The sequence below is a fragment of the Camelus dromedarius genome, chromosome 9 (genome assembly GCF_036321535.1).
Source record: "Camelus dromedarius isolate mCamDro1 chromosome 9, mCamDro1.pat, whole genome shotgun sequence".
NCBI lineage: Eukaryota > Metazoa > Chordata > Mammalia > Artiodactyla > Camelidae > Camelus > Camelus dromedarius.
This window is the reverse complement of record NC_087444.1, coordinates 38,509,097-38,536,820: the sequence shown is the minus strand read 5'-3', so window position 1 is coordinate 38,536,820 and position 27,724 is coordinate 38,509,097. Positions and strand designations below refer to the sequence as shown.

Genomic DNA, 27,724 nt, shown 5'->3' with positions numbered 1-27,724 from the left:
TCCTCCAAGATGTTTGGCTCTGAATTTAGAGTACTCCTTTCTATCTAGCTGCCCTTGAATCAGGGATACAAATTGGACTCTTGTCCCCAAATCTGGCTTTAGCTTCACCTGGATAATATTTTTGGAATTCTGCTTTGATTTCACAGCCAGCATCCATGGGCCACTTTCCCACACAACCTGTCCTGTTCCTTCCAAGAGACGGTTTGCCATCCACATGCCTCACGGTCACGCTGTCTGGGGAAATCCCATCTCATCCACTGAGCTGCGTCAGTACGCTTCTGCCTGGGTCTTGACACTCTGCCCAATTCCTGCTCCATCCCTACTGGACTATTCAATATTTAACAAAGGTTTCCTCTGCTCTATCCTCATCTTAACATCTACCTACCTGTCAGCATTCTATTCAGCATTTGGGAGGAACTCGAAAACCAGATACGCCACTCAGTATTGCAGTGGGTAAGTTTTCTCACAACAGTCTTGCAAGAATATGCAAAGCAACAAAGCCTTTTGAGTTTCTTAATTCAAAGCAACAGAAACAGACTCTGGGTAGCACAGTGCTTGCAGGAAGAGTGGAGAAGCAGGTGCAGAAAATGGCCAGGAAGGTCAGGAGCCTAGAGAGTCGGAACCACAGACGAGATCCTGCCATGGAACCGGGTGGGTGAGGGCACCACAGCAGTCCCCACTGACCCGGGTAGCTAGAGCTTGCCTACCACCCTGGTTACCCCTGGAAACTGGGTGACACCGCAGCCACTCCCACAATGACCAGAGTGAGTTCTTCACGGCCAGTGGCTGTGTGTGGGTGTGTATGTGCATGCGTGCCCATGTATGTGTAAGATACTGAATCCAAAGTTAAAGCACACTGGGAAGTCGGCACTGACTCAGTGTCCTCACTTCCAGGAGAGCTGGGGAAGCAACGCTCCGGCCCTTAAGGGCCCTGGAAGAGCAGGGGGGGCTTTCTTTCTACAGTGCATCTTATTATGGGTTAATCTCCAAACGTAGGAAGTGGGTTTTGGTTCTATGCTGCGAAACAAATAAATAAGCAAAAAATGTCAATTATACGTTGCAAGGAATGAGCAACAGGAAGAAAACTGTATTCTAGGGTGTGGAATCCCTCAAAGGCGTGTCTCGTGTGGTCTAACAAGATTCTGTCCCTGCTTCTATTCTCAGTATTTTTGTTGTTGTTTTGTGTTGTTTTTAACAAGCAAGGCAGGTGTCTGAGTAAACCAATCTACTGCATGAGACCAGAAGGGATGACAGATACTCTGGATGACAGAGTAAAGGTTTAAATTCAAAAATGTTTTGGGAGGCTGGATCAATAACAATATGAAATATAACAGAAATAACAATAATTGCAACCTCTTTAAGCATTTTTTATGTTACTCTTTAAGCATTTTATATTAATATGATTCAACACCAGCACCACCCTGTAAGGTAGATACTATCAAGCCTGTGTTATAGATGGGAAATCGAGAAACAGACAAAGTGCCCTGCACAGCTGGGGAGCAGCAGAGCCAAGCTCTGAAGGAGGGCAGCCTGACTCCAGAGCCTGAGCTGACACCACTGATGGTGCCTTACCGCGTCTTATGGGCACGGGCACAGGTGGGGAAATGTGACTTAACAGCAACACATAAGGAAAAACAAACAAACAAATAAACTGTGAAGCGTAAGTCCTCTGGGTGATGTGGCTGGCAGTAAAAGTTAATGTAATGTAGCCTCAGGCTGCAATAAAAGATGTATGGAGAAGGGAGCTGATAGTCCAGAGTCTGGCTGCTTCTAGATTTCTGTTTTCAGTCCTTCCCTCCTCCAAGGAGGGCTGGAGCCAGAATGAATGGGGTGTTCATTCTGGAGATGTTAAGGCTAGAGAGAAGGTATCCTGGAAGACAACTTGAATACTGAGTAACTGCAGTGTGGAGGGAGAATTACATCTACCTGCATGACATCAAGGCCTGGTACTTAAGAACACAGAACCTTTGGGGACACACAGTTCCTAGTGCCTCGGTGGTCTGCGTCCAGGGGTAATGAGTCCCGTATGACTGGTCACGCTGCACCATCACCAGCACACAGCAGCCAGGAACGGAGCACCTGGTGGCATGCGTGTTGGTCTGGGTGGCCTCAAGGGTCCCTTCCTACCATGCAGGAGTGCAATTCTGTTATTCCTTCCCCAAACCAGCCTTGATCACTTCATGGGATGTGGCTTGCCTTCCTGTGGCCCTCTTGTTTAGACTTCCTTTGCAGCACTGACGGTACGCAGCCTTGGGTTTCTATACACAGATCTAGTATGCTCTGCACCTTGGATACTGTCAGCTCTCTGAGGTAAGGCCCTGTAATTTGACCATTTCAATGTGCCCAGCCCAGGCCTTTCATTCAAGTAGGTGGTAAAGAAATGGGTTTGAGATGGAGTGCAAACCAAATCCTGCTAGAGGGCCCTGTGAAGGCCTGGGGGTGACAAGGTGAGGACAGCACTCTTACTTTGCTACCTATGGAAGCGTGGAATGGAGACATTTAGGGTAGATGTCTGTAAAGCAAGATGGAGCTGAAGGGCAGGGGTCAAACAGTACATTTTGCAAAATATTATCAAGTGACACTGGATTGACTGACCATGACTTCCAAACAGAGATCCATGCAAAGTCCCATATTTAGGTGTTGCAATTTAACTGCCTAATGACATAACAGGCTGAATATATAATATATAATTCATATATACATATATATATATTTTTGAACTAATGAGATGTTTAAATTAGAATCAGACCACAGGTATACGGACTCTAAAAAGAACAAAGAGGCTTTTGCTTTTAGATAATGGTAAAGGACTGAGTTAAAAGCCAAGACCACCCAGTTCTTGTTCAAACTGCCCCTGAATTACCATGTGATCTCAGGCAAGTCGTGGTTCCTCTCTCGGTCCCTGGACCCTCATCTCTAAAAGAAAGTTGACTGGAATAGCTGACAGTTCAGTTAGTGTTCTTAGCACAGTGCCTGAAATAGCTAAGAGCTCAACAAACGTTAGGTTTTAACGGTCATCGGATGCCAATTTTCAAGTACTTGGAGGGCTGTCAGGAGAAGGAAAAAGTGATGGGGAGCAGGGGCAAAGTGTAACTATTGGGAGAAAGTTACACAAGGGGAATTTTAGCTCCTCATATGATGGGACATTTTAATGACCAGAGTTAACAAATCACCTCTAGCATCACGGGTTTCCTGGGAGGTAGTTAGCAGGCTGTCATTAGGACATGTCAGAAGCTGCAGGATTAGCAGCAAGCAGAAAACCATCTGAGGGGGGTTAGACCCTAAGATCTCGGAGGCTCCTTTATCTGGATAAGATTCGGGGTCTTGCAGGAGCACAGGATCGAGCCATCAGCTCTGCTCTGTGTCCAGCTGCTCTTCTCCAGGAAGCTGAGGAGGCCCAGGATTGCAAACGTCCATCACACAGAAGAAAACAGCTGGGCACGTGGAGTCAGGACTGGCTTGGACACCCAGCTGTCCTTCCTCCAGCCTGAGGAGCTTAGACATGTGTCCTGAATCCCCCTTGGGGGTCATTTTCCCCACGTGTAAAATGGAAATGACAGCACCGTGCTCAGAGGGGGACTGCACAGAATAATGGAGGTACCGTGTGCAGAACTTGGCACACAGTAGCATCTCAAAAAGTTGGCTGTTTCCCTTTCCCTTTCCCAGGCAAACGCAGGCAGATCCTCCCTCTCATTGTGCGGTGCACTCGGGAGGAACGCGGGAGAGCCTGGGGTGGGAACAGATGACACAAGAAGGCCGCAGATGGGACACAGCAGGAGAACCGGGAAGGTCCAGGCGCCTTGAGAAGCCCAGCCTCACTGTGACGCCGGGTGTGAAAACAGTTGGAATACCATTAAGGGCTGCGTGGGGGTGAGGGCTCCTGCTATTTTTAACATGATGCCAAATCACTGTGCTTTTTTCCTGGACCTAAGGAAGACCACAGCCAGGGCCAGAGCTTCTTGAAGCGACAGTCCTTCCATAAGTCAGACCATCAGTGCTCAATCCCCTCGCAGCCCCAAACTACATCTACCTGAAAAACAAACAGGAATATTCTGGAAAGGGCGACGATTTATCAAGAGACTAATTATCATTTAAGCTAGTCTGGAATAGTAATGAGTCCCTTTTAAACGGAAGCAAACCCTGTGATGAATGTCTCAGCATCACATGCTTAGCAAACTTTCCCGGTAAGGTATTCCTTCAGGGCAACTTAGCACAGCAACCCACAGGCAAACAGAGCAGGGAGACAATGCACAGGTAGGAAGGAGGCAGACACTCTTCAAAAGCTGTAACTACCTCTAAAATCTCGGCTGCCTTTTGAATATTTTAAGTGGAAGACGGATGGATCACTTAAACTTTTGAGTCAAAAAAAAAAAAAAAAGAAAGAAAAAAAAGAGGCAGGTACTAATAAACAATTCATCACTAACTGGGGGAGGCCTCAATCTAAAGGGGACATTCGGGGCAGAATTTTGGCCCATCACTGTGAAGGAGAACTTCCACCTGCCACCATTAGGCTATAAAAGTGAAGTGTAGGTCTCCTTCTGAGGGGACAAAAAGGCCTGAGCATTCACTGAATGCTTGTCATGAACCAAGCATTGCACTCAATGCTCATGTTAACTTTACAACCATCTTTAGGACGTAGATGTTATGATTAACTCCATTTTTACAGGTGAGGCAGCAGAGTCTCAGGGAAGTCACTTAGCTCATTCTAGGATGAGTCAGGTGGGCAAAAAATACAAGGGGATGCCAAAAAGCTCAAAAATTGAGATAAATAATATTTTAAGGAAATATAAAAAATCAAGATAACTGGAAAAAATCCAAGATGAACAAAATACCAACATTTTCAACAAAGACAGATTCAGACTCTGCACTTGCATGTCTTAGCTTCTCCCTCCTCACCCCGGTCCCGGCCCTGCCACTAGGCAGTGTTGCCTCCAAGTGTGAGCCTCGGGGATGACGACGGAACACGTCCCGAGAGACCACGGCGCGGGTGAATGCACCGTCATGAGATACAACGTCTGTTCCTGCCTTCATCCATGTTTGTTCTTACTGAGAATAAAACAGCAACCATGGCAGGGAGGCTGCTCCAAATTCTCACCGCCTGCTCTCCCTGGTGGAGCCTACTGACGGCTGAAAAGGTCTGTGTGTCTTACACCAAATCCAGGGAGGGGCCCTGACCGCCACGGTTGCTGCTAGGTGATCACTGTGGTGGGAAATGCTGCATCCGAAGCCAGTGTGCAAGAAAAGTCAAAGTGGAGAAGTACCCTTAATTTGTGAAATCATGCCAGGGCAGAGGACCATGTCAGGAGAATTTCTGGCAACTAAGGAGGTCCACGGAGGAAGGGAATGTTATTCTTCATCTGGAGTAACCAGGAACATTCAAGGAAAAGGCAGTGCTTATTCACAACGTCCTCTGACCAGGACCCAGTGCCAGAAGGCAACAGAATAAGGCTCTGGCCACTGTTGACTGTGGCCTGTGAAGCTGTTTATGCCAACTTTCTGGCTTCAGCACCTCACATGGTCTAAAGGAATAGAGACAGAGGAGGGGAGGGACACCACTCCTCCGCCAGCCATGAGAAAGAGCATCACTTGTCTCTCCCACATACTTTTTTCCCTCCTCTTTCCTTCTTCCCTCTCTGTTGCTCTCTCCAACTCCCATCTCATTTAACATCCTGTGCACCAGATCCTCTGCCTGGGCAGCAACCCTGACCACCGAGACTCTGAGAACAATGCTTTATCTCAATAAGCATCCCGGAACTCTGCAACTGTCTGATGACTGATTAAACCAAATAACAACGAAATTTTGCCTCCAGTTCTAACAAACATGCATTATTCACAAGCACGTAGAATTTAAATGTGCCTCCTTTTTTTAAGTTAAATAAACTGTCCGGCAGTAAGTGAGCATCGGTTTACAAAACACTTTGTCTTACTTTCCACTGCGTTGCTTAATACTCCCCCCTTAATCCATTTGCATCGATTCCTCCTGCATCAACTGCCTATGCATTCCAACACACTCAGAGCTGCAGAGAACTCCACTGCTGATTCACCAGGGAGGCAACTGTACTCAGTTAAAAAGAAAAAAAAAAAAAGATACAAATAAGAATCCACTTAAGACAGTACTTATTTTTTTTAATAGAGCTTTCCTCTTAATTATAATATAGCATTAGTTTTTTTGTTTCATTCTTCTGAATTTCATAATGACACTATCAAACAGTAACAAATACAAATTTGTGCAGCCTGGAATATGCAATTTAATCATAAGCAGTAATTTCCGTATCACTGAGGAGGGGAAAAAAAAGTCAAATGATTAAACTCCAGTGCGTGAGGACCAATCTTGAATTAAATTGTACTCTCTGCTAAAGTTAGTTTCCGTACAGCAGTATCAAGAATGGTTTAAAGGTAATAGTAAAACATTTACTGTTATATTCAAACTCCATGAGAAGAAGTGTTTACCAAGGATCAAACTGCTATTCTTTTTTGCAAATTAAAAATGTCTTGCACATGATTTCAAAACCTCTTGAAAGGATAGGCCATAATATCATAGGAATCTCACTGATATTTCTCTTCTTTATTCATTCCCTTCCCCTCAGAGTCTAAAATGATGCCTTTTGCAGGGGGAAAAAAAAAAGAGCCAGAAAATCCTCCGGGATCACTGCCTCAGTGAGAACTGACCTTGTTTATCACAGAGCCCAGCCCCCACCCATCTCCTGCTCAGACAATCTCAAGATACAGATTTTGCAACTTTCGAGTAAATGCCAAGGTGAGAAGAAGAGACTGAAGGTAAGGGGATCCACTGAGTAGAAAGATGTTAATCCTGACAAACTGCTCAAGCAGTAGCCTGAACCACAGCTAGATTGAATTCGGTCTCTCCTGAGAGGGCCAGACAAGGCTGATGGTAACAAAACCGCTTTTCATGGTGCCCTCAAAAGCAGATGGGCCCCATGCACAAAGTTGGAGAAGAGTGCCATTGCCCTCTAGTGGCCAGAAGTGCAATCTTCCGCGAAGGAGCCCATTTCCAGAGATGCACAAGGCCCTTAACGTCAGGGTAAAATTATAGCAGAAAGATGTCTAATTATCCTCCTCGAGTGTTTTCTTTAGTCCTTCCTTGCCCACAGAGGAGGCTGTGGATGGCTATCACAATAATCCTGATGGAAAAGCTCATTCTTACTGCTACTGTGCACCAGAATTTGTCAAACTTTCTCCAGCTTTATTTTTTTCTTTTTTACCAGACCTGTTGATGTTTTTCCCCTAGTCCGTTAAATCGCAAACACACACATATAGATAGACCAAAGACCTATTTCAGGGGAAATGAACTCGGATTGGAAAGGCTGACAACTACAATGATTGGTAAATCTAGAATGGGGGTTCTTGACAAATCAGGTAACTTTTTATGAAGCAATAACCAATTGTGTAAGGGGGATAAACACCTCAAACACATTTCCATCCCTTAAATCACTGGCTGGTGAATTTATACAATGTTTAATTTTCTAGGAAAAAAGAAACTTAGTAATTTATAGTCATTCTGTAACCTTGACAGTTCAAGAAAAAAGGTTTGCTACCTGCTTTCAAACTGTAGATCACTGCCTTATCATTACTATTTAATGTTTAGGTATTCCTATGATCAAAGTAAAAAAAAATCAATACTGAAAATAAACTTAAATGATCACGTTTCTGGAACAAGCGCCTAATGTGTAGAAAAATGAAGGCAGACTAAAATCAGAAATGCAGATCTCCTTTAGATGATTCCAAAAATAGCTTTGAATATCACAGATCAAAGTTTACATGAACTGTCAACTTCATAAGTCACAGACATTCACAGGCAAGGTTCTGAGACACACTATGCTCAGGGGAGTGTAGCTCTGGCACTGTAAATCAAGCCTTGAGGTCAAAGTCATGGCATTTCCCGTATGAGGGGCCCCAAACCAGAATCTTTACAAAGCAGCCATGTAATTCTATTCAAAGTGGAAGAAAAACCATGAATTATGAAGACAAGTGCATTAAAGGAGCATGAAATTGATCTGTAGTCCCCCAAATCATGGCAAGGCTCTCCAACCCTGCCACCCCCCCACCACCAATCTTTGCACAATTAAACAAACATACATATCCACAGCCACCACTGCAAAGAGGAAATCTGAGTTCTGGGTCATAAAAAAACATAGACTTAACTTTTTTTTTTTTTAAATTCTCAAATTAACAAAAGATTGCATCTTAATTGAAAATAGAATTTAGATTTCTAGTAATTTTACTGTCTGGTGTTCTGATAAGAGTGCTGAGCATAATGAAAGTTCTGAAGAGCTATCAAGATGGTCCACTGCTTCAATTAGAGCTATTTTAAAAGCCTATTTTTCTAGTAAGCAATAAGCCCAGTTTGAGTAAATCTACATGTCTGGGCCTCAACAGTTTATCCTATCCCAGTCTCGTCAATGCAGGTCTTCATTTCATTTTCCCTTCCTCAGGGGTGAGGAGGGTGATTTTTTTTTTTTCAAATAAAATAAAATGACCAGCATGTGCTGACTCTCAAACAACAAGGAAAATAATGATAGAAATTATTATTAATAATAAACTACAGCTGCACAAAATTTTAAATGTACTAATTCACAATGCTTTAAAAGCAGAATGTAAAGATAATTCTCACTGAAGGAAAGTTTCCTAGCCTTTCAGATGCCTTTCCTTGGTCTGTACTTGAAAACTACTCACATTCCTTTGTACTAGGCAGGATTTCAGTTTTGCACAGAGGCTTGAATTCCAGGGCCCACTGGCCAACTCTAAAACTTTGAATCAGAGCTCATGACTAAGGAACTTTAGTGTCCAGGAGCTTCTGGGTCCCTCTAGCATTGGCCCCAACACTCTGTCTCTTTGTTTTGCAACTTTTTGCTCCTTTGTTCTACTGGAAGAAGACCAGGCTCCCTGCAGTTGGGGTTGGGCAGAGATTATTTCTGGGTTCTGATGCCTGCATCTCTGTATTTGTAGGGAGAGTAATTTCAGGATTAATGAAATGAAGGTCAGCCCCTTCTTTTCTCTCTCATCGTATTAGGCTCTAGCTCTCAGAGCCCAGCGTGGCAAATGTGCTGAAGTGATGCTGGCGGATCCTCGCTCCTGAGAACGTTTCCACGTCCCTATCCCCGGGAAATCCAGACACCCCGCAAAACCATCGACGTCTGTCTGCTGCAAGCCCAAGTGATAAAGAAATCGATCCATCCTCTCACCAGATTAATTATCGTGCCTTCTCTGTGATTAAACTGAAAACTTACTCTCTGTCTCATGTTAAACCGGTAGGAATGATCCAAAGAGGAAAACGGAAATATTTCAGAGGCATCCGAAAAAAATTTCTTTAGGGGGAAAGGTTCGGGGGAAGACTTTACAGGCAGATCTATGCCCTCATGCAGCAGGGTTTTAGAGACAACCTTCCACCCCACCCCTTAGGAACGACCCGCCGTCATGCAGGGATGGCATTATTAAATAATTAAAAGATTTGATTTCTTAATAGCAGCGCGATGGCCCGTGAAATTCCTGCTACATTATCAGCAAAAGCAACACGGCTTTCTTTTTCTAGCATTTAGAAAACCTTTCACCCGGGAGAAGGGGGCATGCGGAGCTCCCCCACTCCCCAACCCCGCCCTGGAGAAAGCAAGGCCTTGGCAAGAAAGAGATGAAGAAGCGCGACCCGGGGGCCTCCCTGACCCCACTTTCTCTGGGGAGTCTTTCCTTCACAGCGCCAAACGGGCCTCCTACAGCTCTACCAGGGTGGAGAGGGAGACGGGTGCTCTCCTCGCCGCCCCTCCCCACCATCCTGCGGGCTTCTCCAGCTTCCCATCTGCGGCTCCCGTTCCGGAGCAAAGCTGAAGGAGGGAAGCCGTGCGCGCGAAACTGGAGAGACTCCGCGCGCTCCGGGAGGAGGCGCAGGCTGCAGGGAAGGCTTGCTTCGCAAAGTTAACGTTGACCCCGTCAGGCTCCGCCAAGACCCAGCCAGAGCCAAGCCCGAGTCTGAGCCGCGCGCACATCACCCCTCGGGCTGCCGGGAGCTGACAAACGGCCCCCTGGAGCCCCCGAGAAGACTCCAGCTTGAGCGCGCGCGCCGCAGTCGGCAGCCCCAGAGCCGCAGTCAGCGGACCCAAACCCACGCTATTAAAGTGCGGGGGAATCGCCGACGCGATATGGGTTCCTTCCGTTTTCCGGGGCTTCCCCGGCGGTCTCGATGGAGGGACTGAGTCCCCGGGAGCGCTCCGCGGAGATTGAGGAGGAAGGGGTAGGGACCCTGCAAAGCGTGGTCACGTCGCTGCTATTGGAAAGAGGCGCAGGGCGGGCCGGCACCGCGCCGGGGGCGACTTTCCCCAGAGAGCTGACCGGGGCAGTCGGCGTGTCCGGAGCGCAGCTCTGCAGCCTCCAGCTCCAGCCGGCAGCAAAGCCCCTCTCCTGCGGCCTCGGCGCAGACCCCAGAGAGGAGGCCAGAGCCGGGAGGAGAGGTTGGAGCGCACATCTGGCGCCTCTGCCCCCTGCGCTGCCCGCGCCCACAGCTGGCTCCCTTCTTCCTTTTTGATTTTTAAACACATCTCTTACCTCCGCCCTTCCCCCGTTCTGCTTTGCATGTGTGAAACCTTCTCGAGTCAGACCTCCCCCCACCCCGAGACAGTCTCATCCAGCGAACAACCCCCCCCACCACCACCACCAAGAAGCTCCATCCAGGCGGGAGGAAGGTACTGGCGGCGCGCCTCACCTGGGATCCTGGAGGGTGGGCGAGAGTTGCCGGTCGTCGGTCCCTGGCGCAGGACGAGCGCAGCGGTGTCAGCCCCGGCCCCAGTCCGGGTCCCATTCACAAGTCGGCGGCGGCTGCGAGCGGCCCCCGCGGCATCTGCTCGAGACGCTCCCCTCGGCTGGCGGCGGCCGCGGAATGAGCCGCCGAGCGCGCTAGTGGCAGGAATGAGAAACCGGGGGGAGGTGGCGGGCGGGGTGGGGGGGCGGAGGAGGAGGGAGGCCGCCGCTGGGAGGGAAGGGAAGGGCGGGGGGCGGAGAGGAGCCGAGGCCGCGAGACGCGGCGAGCTGGGCCTCGCGGAGGCTGCGGGGGCCGGCCTGTCCGCGCCACTCCCCCCCAGGGGCCCCCAAGATGCCAGGCCTGGGATTCGTGGCTGCCCTTCCTGCCCCAGGTCACCGCACTCCTGCTCCCCTGGGGCTCAACGGAGTCTGGAGCGACTGAAGTTGGGCTCCGGGGACGCACAGCCAATCAGGAGGGCGGCAGAGGGAAGCTGGGGAGGGCTCAGAAGCCCTTTTTCCTCCTTCGCCCAAATCCGCTCCAGCTGGGCAGGCTGGGCCCTTGCCCAGGAGGCCTGGGTGGTGGGTAGGGGGAAAGCATCGCCCAAGTAGGAGAGGCAATCGGGAATTGTTCTTCCTCCCTCCACGTCGGCGGCTTCTGCCCTGCCCCCTCCCCTCATCCCTTGCAAACTCTCCTCGGGGCCTGGGTGGTGAAACCTGGGGGAGGGAGACTTCGGACTTGGGAAGAGCCACGTCTCTGTTCTCTCCCAGTTCTCCCTCCCCCCAACCCTATCCAGCCCCAAAGCTTCCTGTGCAAAAGCTGGGCCCCAGGAGCTCTTAGGCCGGGTCGGCCGGGTGCCTGCCACCACCCCCCTCCTCCCCAAGAGGGTGTCTTGGCCTGCGCCTCAGGCAGGTACAGTGGCCCCCGCCCGCAAGTAGCGTCACTTGTTGCCTCAGGCCCCCTAGCCGCCCGCCCGCCCGCCCGCAAGGCTCTGTGAAGAGTGCCCGCAGTGCCCGCATTCTCCCTCCGTACTCCCCTGAACCCCTCAAGGAGGACCCGTTAGAGGAGGGGACCTCGGGCCTGATTCCTGCCGTCACGGAGTCCCCAGGAGAAAAGGCTTCGGGGCCCCAAGCTTAGGAATCACGCCAGGGACTGGGTGGGGCGCTCGTGCTTCGGGGAGCAGTGTTGAGACCCGCGCACGCAGCCGTCCCTACGGTAGAGGGGAACAACTGTGACCTGGTGGGGACCCCTAGCCAGAACAAGTTTCTTGGGTGGGAGGTGGCGGAAAAGGCAGAGGCGGAGGGAAGGTGAAGCAGCAAACAGATAACGGAGGAAAGAAATCCCAGGAAGAACGGGTCCGCGAAAGGAAAGGAGAACGCCGAGGGAAAGCCGGGAGAGAGGGGCGCAAAGAGGCCCAAGAAGGAAGAGAAAGCCTTGGACAGTGTGCCAACAGCGAACGGAGTGGCGAGAGAGGGAGAGAAGGGCGGCTTAAGCTCGCCTTACGTCTCCTCGCCGCCCGCGCGGAGTCCGCGCAGCACGCAGCGCCCTCGGGTTTGCACGCGGCGCCCAGCTGCACGCGGGGGCGGGGCGGGGCCATCCGGGCACCACGCCCCCGCCCCCGCGCGCCCGTGGTCTTCTAGACGACTCCGGGCTGCTCGAGGCGCCGGCCGCCGCCCGAGCCCAGGCGCAGCGCGAGCCGCCGCGGCTTTTGCCCTCCTTGTGGCCTTGGCCTCTAAGCTGCCGGTTCCTCGGCTGGAGGTGAGGGATCTGAGTTTCCCGCTGCCCGGTTCCCTTGCTCTTCTGCTCCCCCACCTCACCTCCCAAAGGCCGCCGAGGTGACAGGCCCCGGGGCACCAGAAACCCCCACCCTCGCCCCACACGCCCGGTGCAGGGCGCCCGCCAGGCCGCCGAGGCTCGGAGAGCGGGGCGCGGTGCCTGCCTCTTCTTCCTCCACAGGTTGGTCCCTGAACCTGACTGAGCCCCTTCCACGCTCTTCTCTCTCAGCCTCTCTGGTCCTGTCTTTTCATCTGCCACTTCTGTCTGCTCTAAGCCATAAAACTTGGCGTGTGTCCTGGGCCTCCGCCATAGTCCCCGCACTAACGGGGCGTAGCGTGCTGATGGGGTGCTCTGACCTCGACGTTTCTGCTTACAACTGAAGTTACACAGGAGAGGAGGGAAGAGGGCCCCACTCCCCCTCAGAGATACCTGAGTTTTGCTCGTGTTTGTCTACTGTTGTCTGAATTTTCTCAACGCTTTCCGCATAAGTGAAAGTGGAAACAAGAAAGGAAGGTGAAGGAATCTCAGTTTAATTGCACGTGTACAAAGATGTCCAGGTCAGAGATAGTTAGGACATTGCCTGATCTGTGAGAAAAGTTGCATTAATTCCATTTTGGAGGCCCCTCCAAGGATGAGCCTGGTCACATGTGACCTGATAATATCTGGAATGTGTCCTCTGCTTTTGGTTGAGAGTTCATGAAGTGACAGCTGTTGTTTGGTGGTGGTGGGTTTTTTTAGACCATCTGTTTATTGAAAGATGGCATCATTGGATTTTTAAAAGTAAGTTAAGAACTGTAGATTGCCACTGACTTTGCACACCTGGATCACATGGAACCCAGCGTAGCATAACCCAGCAGTTTTATGCCTGGGAGTCTACTTAAGACAACTGGAAACATATGTCGGCATAAACACATATACCTGAATGTTTCATAGCAGCGTTAGTCATCATAGCCAAAAACTGGTAACAATCCAAATGTCCATCCACTGGTGAATAGATAAACAAAATGTGGTATATCCATGTAATGGAATAGTACTCAGCATTAAAAAGAAAATACTGATGTATGTTGCAACATGAATGAACCTTAAAAGGATGCTAAAAGCCAGATGCAAAAACCACATATTCTCTGATTCCATTCATATAAAATATTCAAAAAAGGCAAATTTATAGAGACAGAAAGCAGATCAGTTGTTGTCCCAGCTAAGGGTATGAATAGAAATTGACTGCAGATGGGCATGAGGGAACTGTGTTGGATGATGAAAATGTTCTAAAATTGGATAATGGTGATGGTTGCACAAATCTATACATTCACTAAAATTCCTTGAATTCTAACCAAAGAAAAGGCAAAAATGTTCCTTTTACACCTTTATTCCTGGAGTATTTGTGACCTGCAGCTGAGCCCCAGGGAGAAAATTTTTGCAAGGCAGTTTTATAGAAAGAGAGAAATATTAAAAAAAGAGAGTTCTAGTTCTTATGGAACGATAACCATACTTCTTTTCAGCAAGTTCTATTTTGGCGACTGCTTTGGAGAGTCTTATAAGTGTTAAAGCAAGTTAATTCCCCCCTTTCACTCTTCTAAGTGATTAATTCCTGGGAACTAGAGTTAGGCATTCCAGTTCGTGACATTTTAAACACACCTACACATAGACACAGTACAAAGTGCACATTTCCGAGGGGATTTTTTATGACTATGTTAGGATCTGTCTTAGAATCCATATCAAGCACTTGGGTGGAGTATTGTGTGATTACAGTTTGCATTAAAAAAGGAAACAAGGGGGCAAAAACCCCACTGACAGCTTTAATTATAAGATTCAGTTCATCCAGGCAGCCAAAAGTTTGGGTGTTTATCTTAACTTGCCTCACCTTTCCTTCACCTTGTTCTTCAAGGGAGGAAGCCAGGGTTCACAGTTGCTCTGGAGGCAGGATTAAACAGTCCCCTCTACTTCCTGCCTCTTCCAGTCCAGACAGATGAAGCTCAAATGGGCCTTTTCTTGTCTTTGTCCTTGTCAGCGAGAGGCTGATAATTTCCTGTTGGTTCCTTCATCAAAGGTACCAGGCTCTCATCCCTTTGAAGCATTTGTCCTCAGACTCTGAAGATAGCCAGGCCCTGCCGAGTCAGTTCCTTGTTTTCACTTAGAAGCCCCAGGCTACCCCAGGCCTCCTCCAAGCTTCCTGCTCTAGAAGCATTCTTTGGTAAATGGTATAAAAAGTGAGGCAAGATCCAAATAGGGAGGTGGTTTTATCACATTGCAGTAGACTCCCGTCATGCCTTCCCCAGGTACAGGGAGAGCATTGAGAGAGATGGAATAGGATGCTTTTTCTGAACCAGACATTTCAGATGGAGATTCCCACAGCTGAGTCCATAGAGATAAGTGGGGAGACCACAGGGCCTTGATCCGAGTCTGATTCTTGGTTCTGCTGCTTACTAGCAAAGACTTTATCTCCATGAGATTCAGTTTCCATTTCTATAAGGTGGGGCTTGTTATCCATGCCTGGATTGTTGCAGGGATTAAATGTGCCCACACGCCTAAAGCAGTAAGCACTGTGCTTCATGCAGAGGCTCAATAAATAGAAGTTATTAATTACTATTATTAATTATGAGGTCTGATTATTACCACACCTTAAATCACCTGAGCAAGAAAGGAGCCATGTTACACTTATGAATTATAATAATGATGAAGATTGATCTTATCATAAATGATATTGGTAATAAAATTTCTAGTCAAGAATATTTTAGCCAGTTCAAAATTTACTGACACTGTAAGGCCTGTCCCAGGTCATATAGAATTAGATAGGACAACCTTGGGGGCAGGGGCCCTGGATCTGCCACAAATTCACTGAACCACCTTGAGTAAGTAATTTTCTATCTCTGAGCCTCAGTTCCCATAGCTGTAAGTTCTGAGGAGGATCCTTCCAGGGCTGAAATTCTGGAGTTTTGAAGTCAGACTCTATTAAAATGAAAGCATCTCTTAGAAGCAGTTCCCCTTTCCACCACTAGGAGCAGTCAGCTGATTGTCTCAGGCTAAGCCCTGACCCTTGTCTCTCAAGCATACCTTCTTTAGCATTATCTGTAGCATTTCTTTTTCTTTTCCTCTCACCTAGACTCTAAGTTCCCCAGGGATGGGGATGATATCCTCCTGGTTTTTGTCTGTATTCCCAGCACCTGGTACATTAAATATAGAAGTCCAACCAATATATTTGATTAATTGATCATGTTAATTAAGAAACATTTGATTAAATTAAGACCAGTATAGCAATCAGATATCACCACAATAATACCAGGTTATGAATAACCCCAGCACCAAGTGGCTTAGAATAGCAATTATTTACTCATACATCCATGGGTTGGATGGGGTTGCCTGGTCTAGACTGAGCTGGGCTGGGGCAACTCCACTCAGCTTCCTGTATTTTTCATCCTCCTCCTGGGGCTAGCTTGGACATATTTTCATGGATGATGGCAAGTGCACAAGACATCAAGCAGAAATATGCATGGTGTCTTGAGGTGTAGGCTTAGAACTGGAAACGATCTCTTCCATCTCATTTTGTTGGCTAAAGCACACCATATGGCCAGACTGAAAGTTAAGGGGTGGAGAAATATAGTCTGCCTTTTTAGCGGAAGAAACTTCATAAGTTGCATGGAAAGGAGTCTGAGTACAGGGAAGGGTAAAGTGTTGGGGCCATTAGGGCACTCTCCCTCAAACAGAAATAGATTTCTATCATGCTGCCGTTCTGGGTCATCTTGGCTTGTCAGGTCCCATGGATTATATCCTATAATCATGAATACAATATTCTAGAACGTTAGAGGAGACAGAAAATCAGAAGGCAATTTCAGTGTCATACCAAATCGTTGTTAACTATGCCCTTCCTTTACTTTGAGATTCAAGTTGGAAAGAAAGAACGCAAGCAGAAATGATAATGTAATAATATTAATAACAACTTATGTATAAAACTAGAAATTCTCAAAACATTCTTTCACAGTACGTATTGTTATCCCTATTTTACAGATGAGAGAATTGAGACAAGGAAATTATATGCACTGGTCAATATAATGCAGCTGGTCAGTCTTGGAACTGGGATTCCAGCATATGTGTGTTTGACTCACGAGTTGCCCCACTAACCTGCCTTTCAGTGAAGAAGCTTATGCAACAGATTCTAGTCTTGATAAGTTTGGCGGCAGTGTGTGGGGAAAAGGGAGAAGATCTTTCCTCTACCCCCAAGGCAGAAGGCATCTGTCAGATCCCTAGGGGCAGTGCCTAGAATACAACAGGTACACAAAAATTTTTCGTGGAAAGGAAAAGATGAAAAGGTTGGAGGAAGTAAGGGAGAGAGGGAGAGAAGGTCAGTATAGAAGTGGAAAAGGTAAGAGAGGAAGGAGGAGGATATGCGAGAAAAGATAAGCACATTGATCTCTTTGGAATAACCGTGCCTTTCCGTGATGGGCAGAAATCTGTGGATTCTGAGGTCATCCATCCCCTGTCTCTACCAGTGCTGAGAACTATTGCCGCCTGTCTACTGCGTTCCACAGCCTAGCGGGTGCAACAGGACCCCGCCCCTGGCTATCTTGCTGATCTTCCCGTCTCTCCCTTGATCATTCAAGCCACATGTATTTTTGTGCTGTTGTTCAAATGCATGTGTACTCCAGATTCAAGACATTTGCACTTGCTCTTCCCTTTGCCTGAAGCACCCTGCCCTGTCCCATGGCTTGCTCCCTCATTTTGTCTATTTAACCAGGATTTCCCTGGCCCTCTTAATGGCAGAAGCACCCATTCAACACTCATCCCTGGTAGCCCATCACTTTCTATCCCTTTAAGACTGCTTTATTCTTGTTTATACCGCATAGATTTGCTTGACATCATATGGCATATTTTAATTTACCTGTTACCAATTACCAATTTAGTTTTATTGTCATCTCATCCCCCTAGGATACAAGCTTCAGGAGGACAGCAAAGTACATCATCTCTCTTGTTCACTCCTGTGTCTTGAGCATCTAATACTGTGCCAGGCATATGGTAAGCACTCAATAAATATTTGCAGAATGAATACATGAATAATACATGCATGAAAAATGCTAACGGAATGAATGAATCCCCAAACCAAGAGCAGATGAATCATCTGCTTGACTCTAAATGGTGCAAGTGTCCCTTGTTTACAAAATGAATTTAATTATGCCAATTATTCACACTACAAAATGATTCTTCACTCTACCAAAGGTTTCATTCGAAAGCAAGTTAAAATAGCTACCTCCTTTACTGCTTTTAAAAATATAATCCAGTTTACAAAATGGTGGTGTGTAGACAACTTTTCTAGACATATGGATTTCCTAAAATGAATTACAGGTATGCATAATGACAGTTCTGCTTGGGACTTCTAATTCTAGTTTGTTTGTTGTGTGGGTGAGGAGATTGGCTTATTAAAATGCCTCACAGAAGGCTATTTCAGTGTTTGTATGTGCATCCATTTACATTACTTTTTAAACTTGTGAATAGGCGCATTTGAATATGTTTGTGCTCCAGGATAACTGTTGGAAATGTTATTCAAGATTGGTACCGGATTGCTTTGCAAATAGTCTACAATTTGGACAACAAGATTTGAGAGTTCTGTGTTCCAATTTTCATAAACGTTGAAACGTTGACCATCAGTGCTGAGAAGGGGAAGGCAGAAGTGATCCTTAGCCAATGGAGGAAGCTTTAAAAAAAACCTTTCTTAGTGTCCCCAGCTCAAGATAGACGCACTTACCCAGCACTGGCTGTGTGTCAGCACTTCGTCTAGTTGTTGTGTATGTTTCTGTCTTCCTGTTCAGTTGCTTCTTTGGTGGCTAAGAGATAACAGTGATGTTTCCATAGAGCACAGGCAGGTCGAAATGAAATGCAGTGTTTTACACAGGTGGCTCAAGAGCTGCTTCTTGGAAATGGTATTCCAGAAAAGTCTCTCCTTTCTGATTGACAGTCACTTTAGTCCTGGATCTTAAGCCATGATCGAGTCCCCATTGTGGGGAGTATTGTTCTGGGCATAGGTAGAATTAAAGAATAACACTTTTAATAGCTGCTCATTGAATGCCTATTGAGTACTTTAATTCCAACTTTTACAACTGTTCTACAGAGTAAGTATTCTTACACCCATTTTATAGGAAAGGACAGGGGAGCTCAGAACCCTGATCAGCTTACACAAAGTCAGATAGTTTGCTAATGAATGAATAATTAAGTGTGATTTAATTTCTCAGAGTCTACAAGGTTATATAACTGGGAACTAATTTATATGGGAGAGGCGGTAAGGAGAGGCGAGTAGAGGACTCCTTAAAGGAATTCTTTTTAAGCTAAGAATTAAAATATGCAGAGGGATAGTCAGGATAAATGGAGGGGAGAGAACATTCATAGAAGGAATAGCCTGCGTAAAGGCCTTGAGGCAAGATGGAATTTAGAGTTTCTGAGGACCTAAAAAATACCTGTAAGACTGATGCTTAATGAGCTTTGAAGAATTTGTTGAATTTTTTTTTCTCAAGCAGAAGTGAACTGATTGTATTTGTTGACAGAGAGCGTTATAGCTGGAAGTGGATGACACAAGACTGGGTGCATGGATCTTATCAAGTAGATGGGTTTTTTTTCTTTGGATATATACACAGGAGTGGAATTGTTGGATCGTATAGTAGCTCTACATTTAATTTTTTGAGGAACCTCCATTCTGTATTCCATAGTGGCTGCACCAATTTACATTACCACCAAAAGTGCCCAAGGGTTCCCTTTTCTCCACAGCCTTACCAACACTTGTTATGTCTTATCTTTTTGTTGATAGCCATTCTGACAGATGTGAGGTGATCTCTCATTTGTGTTTCTCTGATGATTAGTGATGTTGAACATCTGTTCATGCTCACCCTAATGTTCATAGCAGGATTATTTATAATAGCCAAGATATAGAAGCAAGTGTCTTAGAAGATATAGATCTAAGTGTCCATCAACAGATGAATGGATAAAGAAGATGTGGTATATATGTATATACATACACACATACATGCATGTATGTACATACATACAATAGGATATTACCCAGCCATAAAAAAGAATGAAATTTTGCCACTTGCAACATGGATGGGCCTGGAGATTATTACGCTTAGTGAAATAATTCATACAGAGAAACACAAATACTGTATGTTTTCACTTATCTGAAAAACCTGAAAAATAAAACAAATGAACATAACAAAGAGACAGATACAGAGAACAAAGTAGTGGTTATCAGTGGGGAGGGGGTGGGAGAAGGGGCAAGGGAAGGAAAGGGTATTAAGAAGTACAAACTACTGGGTATAAAATAAATAACATACCAGGATATAATTTACAGCACAGCAAATATAGCCAACATTTTATAATAACTTTAAATGGAATATAATCTATAAAATATTGAATCACTATGTTGTACACCTGAAATTAGTATAATATTGTAAGTCAACTATACTTCAATAGGAAAAAAGAAAAAAGAAAAAAAAGGAATGGATTCGTGCAGATTGCTGTAGTTTACCAGGAGACAGAGGCTGATGGCTTGGACTAAGGCCACGACAGCAAAGAAGGGTTCAAGTTCTAGGTGTGCTTTGTGTTGGAAGCAGAACTTGTTAAATTGGTTGTGGCAGGTGAGAGGAAGAAATCATTCTCATGAGACTGACTCAAGCAATTGGATAGATAAAGGTGCTTATTATTGACTAGGAAGAGTCTGGAGAATGACCAGGTGGGTGAGCGTGGGAACAGGTATGCAGGTAAGGTTCCCCAGCCTGAAGTTTTATGAAACCATTTTGGGCACTAGGCTGCTCTTCTTTCCTGTGGCCACAAATATCCTCCTGAGTCAGGAAGACAGAGTCACCTGATGTTTAATTAGTTAAAGAGAGAAGTTACTCAGCTCTGAGCAGGAGACCCGGGTTCTGGGCTCTGACTTTGGACAGATTCTTTCCTTGCTCTGAGCCACTTCTCATCTAGAATGAGGAGTTTGGCCAAAAGACTTCTACATTTCTGTTCCCCCCTAAAAGCCCATGATTCCTGATTATGCTCACTCCAGGCGCAGTTTTTCAAAAGTGTGTCCAAAGGACACATTTATGTTGATTCTGTGTCAGTAGGAGACCTGTCCTGAGACACAGGTGAAGTAGGACCTGGGGCAGTGGTAACGGCCGGAAGACACACAGGGGCGTTCTGGTCACCCCGGAGCTCAGTGTGAAGGCCAGCCCGGTCCCCTGATGCTGACAGCCAGGGCCATTTGGCAGCCATTCTGTGCTGTTCGTGGCATCTAAAGATTTTTTACCTTTTCTCCCTCCGACCTAGAATGTCCATACCACTGCCCACCTTAGTTTGTCCTTCTCTGCTCCAGTCAGGGGAGGCAGCAGCATTCCATGACACAGACAGTGGACTAAGAGATTGAGCTGCCCAAGTTTGAATTCCGGTTATGGCCCTTACTTGCTGTTGGCAGACATTTTACCTCTGTGAACCTGTTTCCACATCTGTAAAATGGTAACAACATCTGTACCTCCTTCAGAGAATTGTTGTAAGTGAGAAAGGTGATAATTCACAGTGCCTAGAATATAGTGAATACTCACTGAATGTCTTTTTCCCTCTTTCACCCCATTCCTCTCTCTCCTACTTCTCATAATCTGTTATTTTCCAGAATTGAACTAAAGCATCAAACATTTCAGAAAAATGACTCCTGACCTTTCCCTTCCCACGGAGAGTCTTATCTATAATTTGATCTTGCCACAGTGTATTATCCTCTGTGCTTGTCTGTCTCACCCTTGTCTCTCTGAAAGATATATCTAGGGACCAATAATTATCGATACTTTATCACTGTATCTCGAGCATACAGGCATACGGTAGGCTCTCAATAAATGTATACTAACCTTTACGGCCAAGGAAGATGTTTGAAGAAAGCATCCTGGAGGAGGGTTGATGACCAAAGAGAAGGGGGGGAAAATCGCGTATGTCAAGCCAGCTCCTCAAAAGAGATTTTGGTATAGAATATGAAAGGAAAATAAGTAAAAGCAGAATCCATTAACTGGCCCAAACTGCATTAATAGTTCTCTGCTATGTGACGTACAGTCATCATTTATTCTTTAGCGCAGGCAAGTCTTGATTGACTAAGAAATGTTTATCAAAAGAAGCACAATTTACCATGTGTCTCTGCAGTGTGATTTGCTCTCCTCCTGTAGCTGTGCTTATGTCCACAGAAGGGGACTGTGCACCCAGACAGCCTAATCTCTCTATGTCACTTGTGTCACAGAAGCAAACACTGGGCGACGTGCTATAAAATAATCAGTTATCAGATAAAACTGTTTTGGATGTGGTAGATGTATAAAACTGAAGGAAGACTATTTTCTTTTTTTCAGCTAAAAGTTTGTGTATTTACAAAAGATTCTGGTAGAACAAATAGATTTAGTCAGACCAACACTCGTAAGGAGGCATGATTTCAAAGCAGAAGGGCAGCTGAAAATAGCAGCCAGTCCTTCCCAGCCCCTTCCTTCTAACCCTATTTCTCACCCACATGCCCAGCACCCAGTAATTGCTTTTCCATGATAAACATCTTTCACTTTTCCTTTTGTTAACAGTGTGGCTTCTGGAATACTTATACGTTTCATTTGGCCAGTGTCTGTCTTAAATATCATGTCCTAAGTGGAAAACACCAGCAACCTAGGCAGCTCCTAGAAGGGAGGTGCCTTCCCTATGTCATTGCTAAGTATAATCACACTCATTTTGCTGATGAAGAAGCTATAATGCCAGATGTGTGTCACATAGCTTAGACACCACGGTGCTTCGGTGTCTCCCTGTAGTTCTCTCGTTCCAGTGTACCCTGGTATTTCTCAGCCGTAGACTGACAAGCATTCAGTCTGATGGGATGAAAACTTCCTGTACAATGGACATCTAGCACTTTATAATGCGTCTATATCCTGAAGCCAAATGCATGGGAACCTGTTAAACTCTGCCCATGTCCAAATGCCCAGAGCACCGTACTCTTTGCGTATGTTGCCCCACCCACTTCTTAGAATAAGCTTCCCCTTTCATGCTCTGGCTGGTTCCAATTTATTCTTTGAAAATTCCATGTCCAGGTGTCCTGTCCTCCAGAAATATTTTCCTGACACCCCTTGCCCCTCTCTCTCCCTTGGCACCAGTATGAACTTAATATCCTTCCTTTGTGTTCTGTGCACCCCCATGTACCTAATTTCAAAGGACTTCTTAGACTTACGATGAGGTAATGTCCCAATAAACCTACCATAAATTGAAATTACTGTCAGTCAAAAATGCATTTAATGCACCTAACCTATGGAACATCATAACTGAACCTAGGTGACCTTGGATGTGCTCAGAACACATGCAAAAGTCTGCAGTTGGGTAAAAGCACCCAACACAAAGCCTGTTTATAATAAAATGTTGAATATCTCATAAGTTTATCAAATACTGTGCTGAAAGTGAAAAACAGAATGGTCGTGTGGGTGCAGAATGGCTGTAAGTGTGTGGGTTGTTCACCCTTTTGATGGGGTGGCTGACCGGGAGCTGCGGTTCACTGTCCCTGCCCAGCGTCCCGAGAGAGCATCAGACTGTACGTCACCAGCCTTGGCAAAGATCAAAATTCAAAATTCCAAATATAGTTTCTACTGAACCCGTATCACTTTCGCACTGTTGTAAAGTTGAAAAAAATCTTAAGTCAGGGACAAACTGTATAGTACTTAACCCATCATTAAAAAAAATTATCCCAAGGCTCTTATTTCTTTAAAGACAGAGGCCATATTTTATACATAATCTGGCGATACATAACCACAAATATATACATACCTCTAGGACCTGTTACAAACCTTGGTAAGTAGGCTATACCGATGCATGTGAGGACAAAATAAGAATAATAGGTAGCATTCATTCAGTGTTTACATGTAGACTCATTTAATTCTCATAGTATGCATGTGACATTGAAACTATTTGCAAGGGTCTCCAGCAGGAAAGAAAGAGAGAGGGAACAAGAGAGAGAAATATGTGTGCAGCTTACCTGTGCAAACACACACATCTGGATCTGGATGCTTTACTTAATCATATGCACAGTAAGTTTCAACACAAAGAGGTTGGCAACTTACTCAGCCACATTGATACAAATTCAGTGCAGATTATAGGTGGTTCTCTGTCCTCTGTATTCTGCCATAGACTGTTAGAGATTTCAGTTCTGGATGTCACACTGACAGTCAGGACATTCTTCGAAGGGCCCGGAAAGCAAGCCACATGGAGAAGTGATCTGAGGATGTATCGTTTGGAGAGGAGAGTGCTCTGGGGGAACATGATCGCTTTGTTCAAGTATCTAAAGTGCTGTCATGAAGAAGAGTGATTAGATTCTTCTTGCTTGGCCCCAGGGGGTACAAAACTGGTGCTAATGGATGGAAACTTCAGGGAGGAAGAGAGAATGTTGCTCAGTCTAGGGAAGAATGTCCAGCCAGGAGGGTCTCTGACACCAGATCTTGTGCTCCTCGGAACAGAGAGCTTTGGTTCACTGCAGGCACAGGAACTCGGGCTGTATGTCCATCTGACAGGTATTGTCATTGGTCACAGGGGACTTCTGCTATGGGTAGAAGAGGATATTACAGAACTGCCGTGATCATATCTAAGTATAAATTTTAATAGAAATTATACAAAGTAGTTGGAGTACCGTATGTGTCGGACCAAAGTTTTTTCTACTAATGTTGAGACTACTGCTACCACCACCACCACTAGTTACTATTAATTGTCACATACTAGGTGCTACGTGCAGGGTAGCTATTGTCTAAAAGGCAGATATTCCCTCTGCGAGACGTTCTGCATTTTGCATGCACTGTGTCATTTGACCTGCACAGCAATCCCAAGTGGTTGATGCTCTCCACCGCATTTTGCAGTTGGAGAGAATGGAGGCTCTGGAGGTGTTACAGTGTCTGCCCCTGGTTGGCCAGGTAGTAACGCTCAAGCCCATGTGTGTCCAATCACAAAATTAGTTACCTCCCTGTTTCACAGACAGGGTTGGGGAGAAGGAAAGAAGAGGCAAGGAGAAGAAAGCGAAGGAGAAGGGTAACATAACATAATCCTAGGCTTAAACAGGATTTATTTTGGGAAAAGACAATACTCTGTTCCTGAAACATTGTAATTTCTTGAGTATCTAGCTATACATTGCTGGCTATATAAACTGCAGTTATCGAAGATAGATTTGTTTGTTTGGTCCTATGATGAATCCACTTAATTCTGTGGCCACTGCATTGTTCTTAGGAGAAGCTGCCTCCCAATTGCACGAGAACAGATCGATCTATGTGTATGGCTCATACGCATCTTCTCAAAAGCGGAATGAAGGAGGCTTAGGTAGGGTAAGTGGAAGAACTTGAATAGGAATTGGAAAATCAAAGACGGTGAGAAGATTTGAGGGTATTATCAGTACATCAAGAATAACAAAGTTAAACAAGTAGCTGAAAACAGATGATTCTAAGTAATCTTAATAGAGATAATCTCTTTCCCCAAGGGACTTAAAAACCCAAGTTTGATGAGCTGATTCAGACAAATATGCCAGCCTCTGTGGAATAATATATGGAAAGCATATAAAAAGTACTTGTGCCTGGCTTTTCACATACGATGTTCTCTTTATGTGTCATACATTCTCCAGCCGTCTTTCAAGACCTGCCACCACCATGAAGTCTTTATTCACTTCTCTGATTCCTGGGGTTCTCTCTCAAGCTCCTGTAGAAGTTATCCTCTGCATCACAAAATTAGATTCAGAATCATGTGCTGTCTCGTATTACTGGATTTTTTTTCCCTGTCTTGTGTCTGCTTCCCTTTCCCATGCAAGTGGCAAGACACGCACATAGCAAGGTGCAGTATCACTAGAGAAATGCCAGCTGAAGGTCTTCAAGTGACTTTACAGGGTAATCTAACCTTGAAGAACACACTGAGTCTGGACAAAATAGCAGCTCACAATCCCATTGTAAGGCAATGAAGAAACTTCATTCACCAGAATTTCTCCTAAGAGGAGCCCCATATGTGTTTTGAAGAAATAACTAATATGTGGAAAGGGTGGTGAGCAGCAAGAAGACACTCAGTGGAGAAAGATGGCTCCCAGATTGCCTTCTCAAGGACGCCATAGCTCCAGGAGGATTTTTTGGCTGTGACTGAGCACCTTGAATGGTGGAGAGAGGAAAAGTTGGGAGTCAGAGTCTATACATTGTACCGGGCTGTTACATCATACATACCACCTCAGGTGGGACGACTGACATCAAAGCTAAGAGGTGAATGCGGAGCAAGGAAATGTCTAACAGATCTTTTTTTCCCCACATAGATGCGTAGGTGTAAATACTCCTCTTTATTTTCCTGCCGAACCCCTTCCACCAGTTTTATCATGTTTGATAATGCCTTTCTGACACTAGATTGTTTTGAGGGGTGGGATATTAACAAGGGGCTGAGGATCTGAGTTGCATCGGTAGAAAGAATACTTTTCCTGCAGTTTATTATAAACTAAAGGTGGAAGGGACATTTGGGTTACACATAATAATGGAGTAATGGTATCTAGCTTTCAGGGTTATTAGGAGGATTAAGCAAAAAGAAAATGTAAACCATATGGAAATAGTAAACATTCAACATGTGTTTGCTGTCTTCTTGTGGGAAAGCCAACTTACACCCGCTATTCATAAGAAACTGAACATGTTAGTGGAGTTGGTAAGAATGAGAAATCTAAGGGGTGTGTGTGTGTGTGTGTTGGTGTGTGCGTTGGGAATTGCATAAAAAGACCTGTTACAATTACAGGTTTGGGGGAGCCTCACTAATAAAGAAGGAGTGCACAGGGATGACCCAGGTTGTTGGGAGGCTCGGACTTCCAGCCTTGCACCATCCTTCCAAAAGGATGGATGGGGTCTACGTGGGTGTGCCTGACCTCGTTTCACTCCCCCAAACCTTGCTGGGGCACATTGTAAACCTGTCTCTTATCATTTCCTGCTCCCCTCTTTTTTGATACCCACACTTTTCTTCAAATGTGTTAATATGAGCAGTTCCACTACAGCCAAATTCTGTGGCCCAGGAGTCATTTATCTCTTTGCGATGATCATATTTATCATTTATTTTATTGTAAGATTTTTAATCTCAAGCTTGTTGTTTTTGTTGTTGCCACTGTTCTGAGTTCTGGAGACAGGAGACTGGCAATTTATCAAAACCCTAACTGTAAGTAACTTTCCCAGGACGGAGTGTAAGTTTCTTGTGAAAGGAACCTTGCTTTCCTTGTTGTCTGCGTCCCCAGAGTTTCCAGCACAGAACAAGGCACAAGAGCAGAGGCTCGGTAAACACTCACATATTTTCTGGGGTCTGCTTGTGGGAAGGGTCTGTATTCCATTTCATACGTTTCTCACAATAAAAAACTTTAGCCTTATTCTTGAAGTCTGTTATCATTAAGTGCATTTTCTTGTGTTCCAGTAAATTAAAATTTGTAGCAACTTAATCTGTCTCTCTCCAAACACATTTGTAATGCTTGGTATTCTTTATCCTGTTGTTCTCTCGGTGTCATATATCATTATACGATGTTGCATTTCTTAAAGAGAAAACCTACAGAAAGTGTATTTTTTTAATCCTTTATTAGCATGGCCTGTAGCAGTTAAAGCTTGAAATTAGAATTAAGGATTGTGCATTTTGATGCAGGCAACCATATAGATGCATTAACATTGTGGCAAGGTTTTTCTTTGCAGGCACAAAGTTGTCATTAGGAAATATAATACTCATTTTTTGCTTGATTAATTATAGCAGAGGCATAGCAAAATGTATATTGTGTGTTAGAGCATGCATCATTTGCAAAATTAGAAGTCATGGGTAAGTTGAGGTGTGAATCCAAAACATTCTACAGAAAACTCACAGGATTTAAGTATGAAATTTGCCTTTTGAAATACTTTTTGGTAAAGAGAATTTATTCACTTAAAACATGAAGAAATACACCTTGAGAATACAATTCATAGTTTAAAATAGTCTGAGTTCTCCTCCCAGCTTCTCAAATCTACCATGGCGTTAGATCTGTGTAACTTTGGAAGATATTCTGATGATGATACGTAATAAATAATACACAGCACATAATAGAAACATAATAATAGCTACTATTTTCTAATAATAAGCAGACATAAAAAAAAATGTCAAGCATCAGGCTAAGTGTTCTTCATGGTTATCTGATTTAATCCTCACCCCTCTGCCTACTAGGTGCTGGTTCTTCTTATTATTACA

The 27,724-nt window shown here is 45.3% G+C and overlaps 1 protein-coding gene across 1 annotated transcript in view; it reads right to left on the bottom strand.

Annotated features, from left to right (window-relative positions):
* The window catches only part of CDH11 (cadherin 11), a 141,018-nt gene extending 130,132 nt beyond the window's left edge, over nucleotides 1–10,886 (bottom strand). The window contains exon 1 of the mRNA XM_031458330.2: nucleotides 10,712–10,886. The gene's annotated coding sequence lies outside the window, so the exon portion shown is untranslated. The remainder of the gene's footprint in view (nucleotides 1–10,711) is intronic.
* Nucleotides 10,887–27,724: the final 16,838 nt, after the last annotated feature.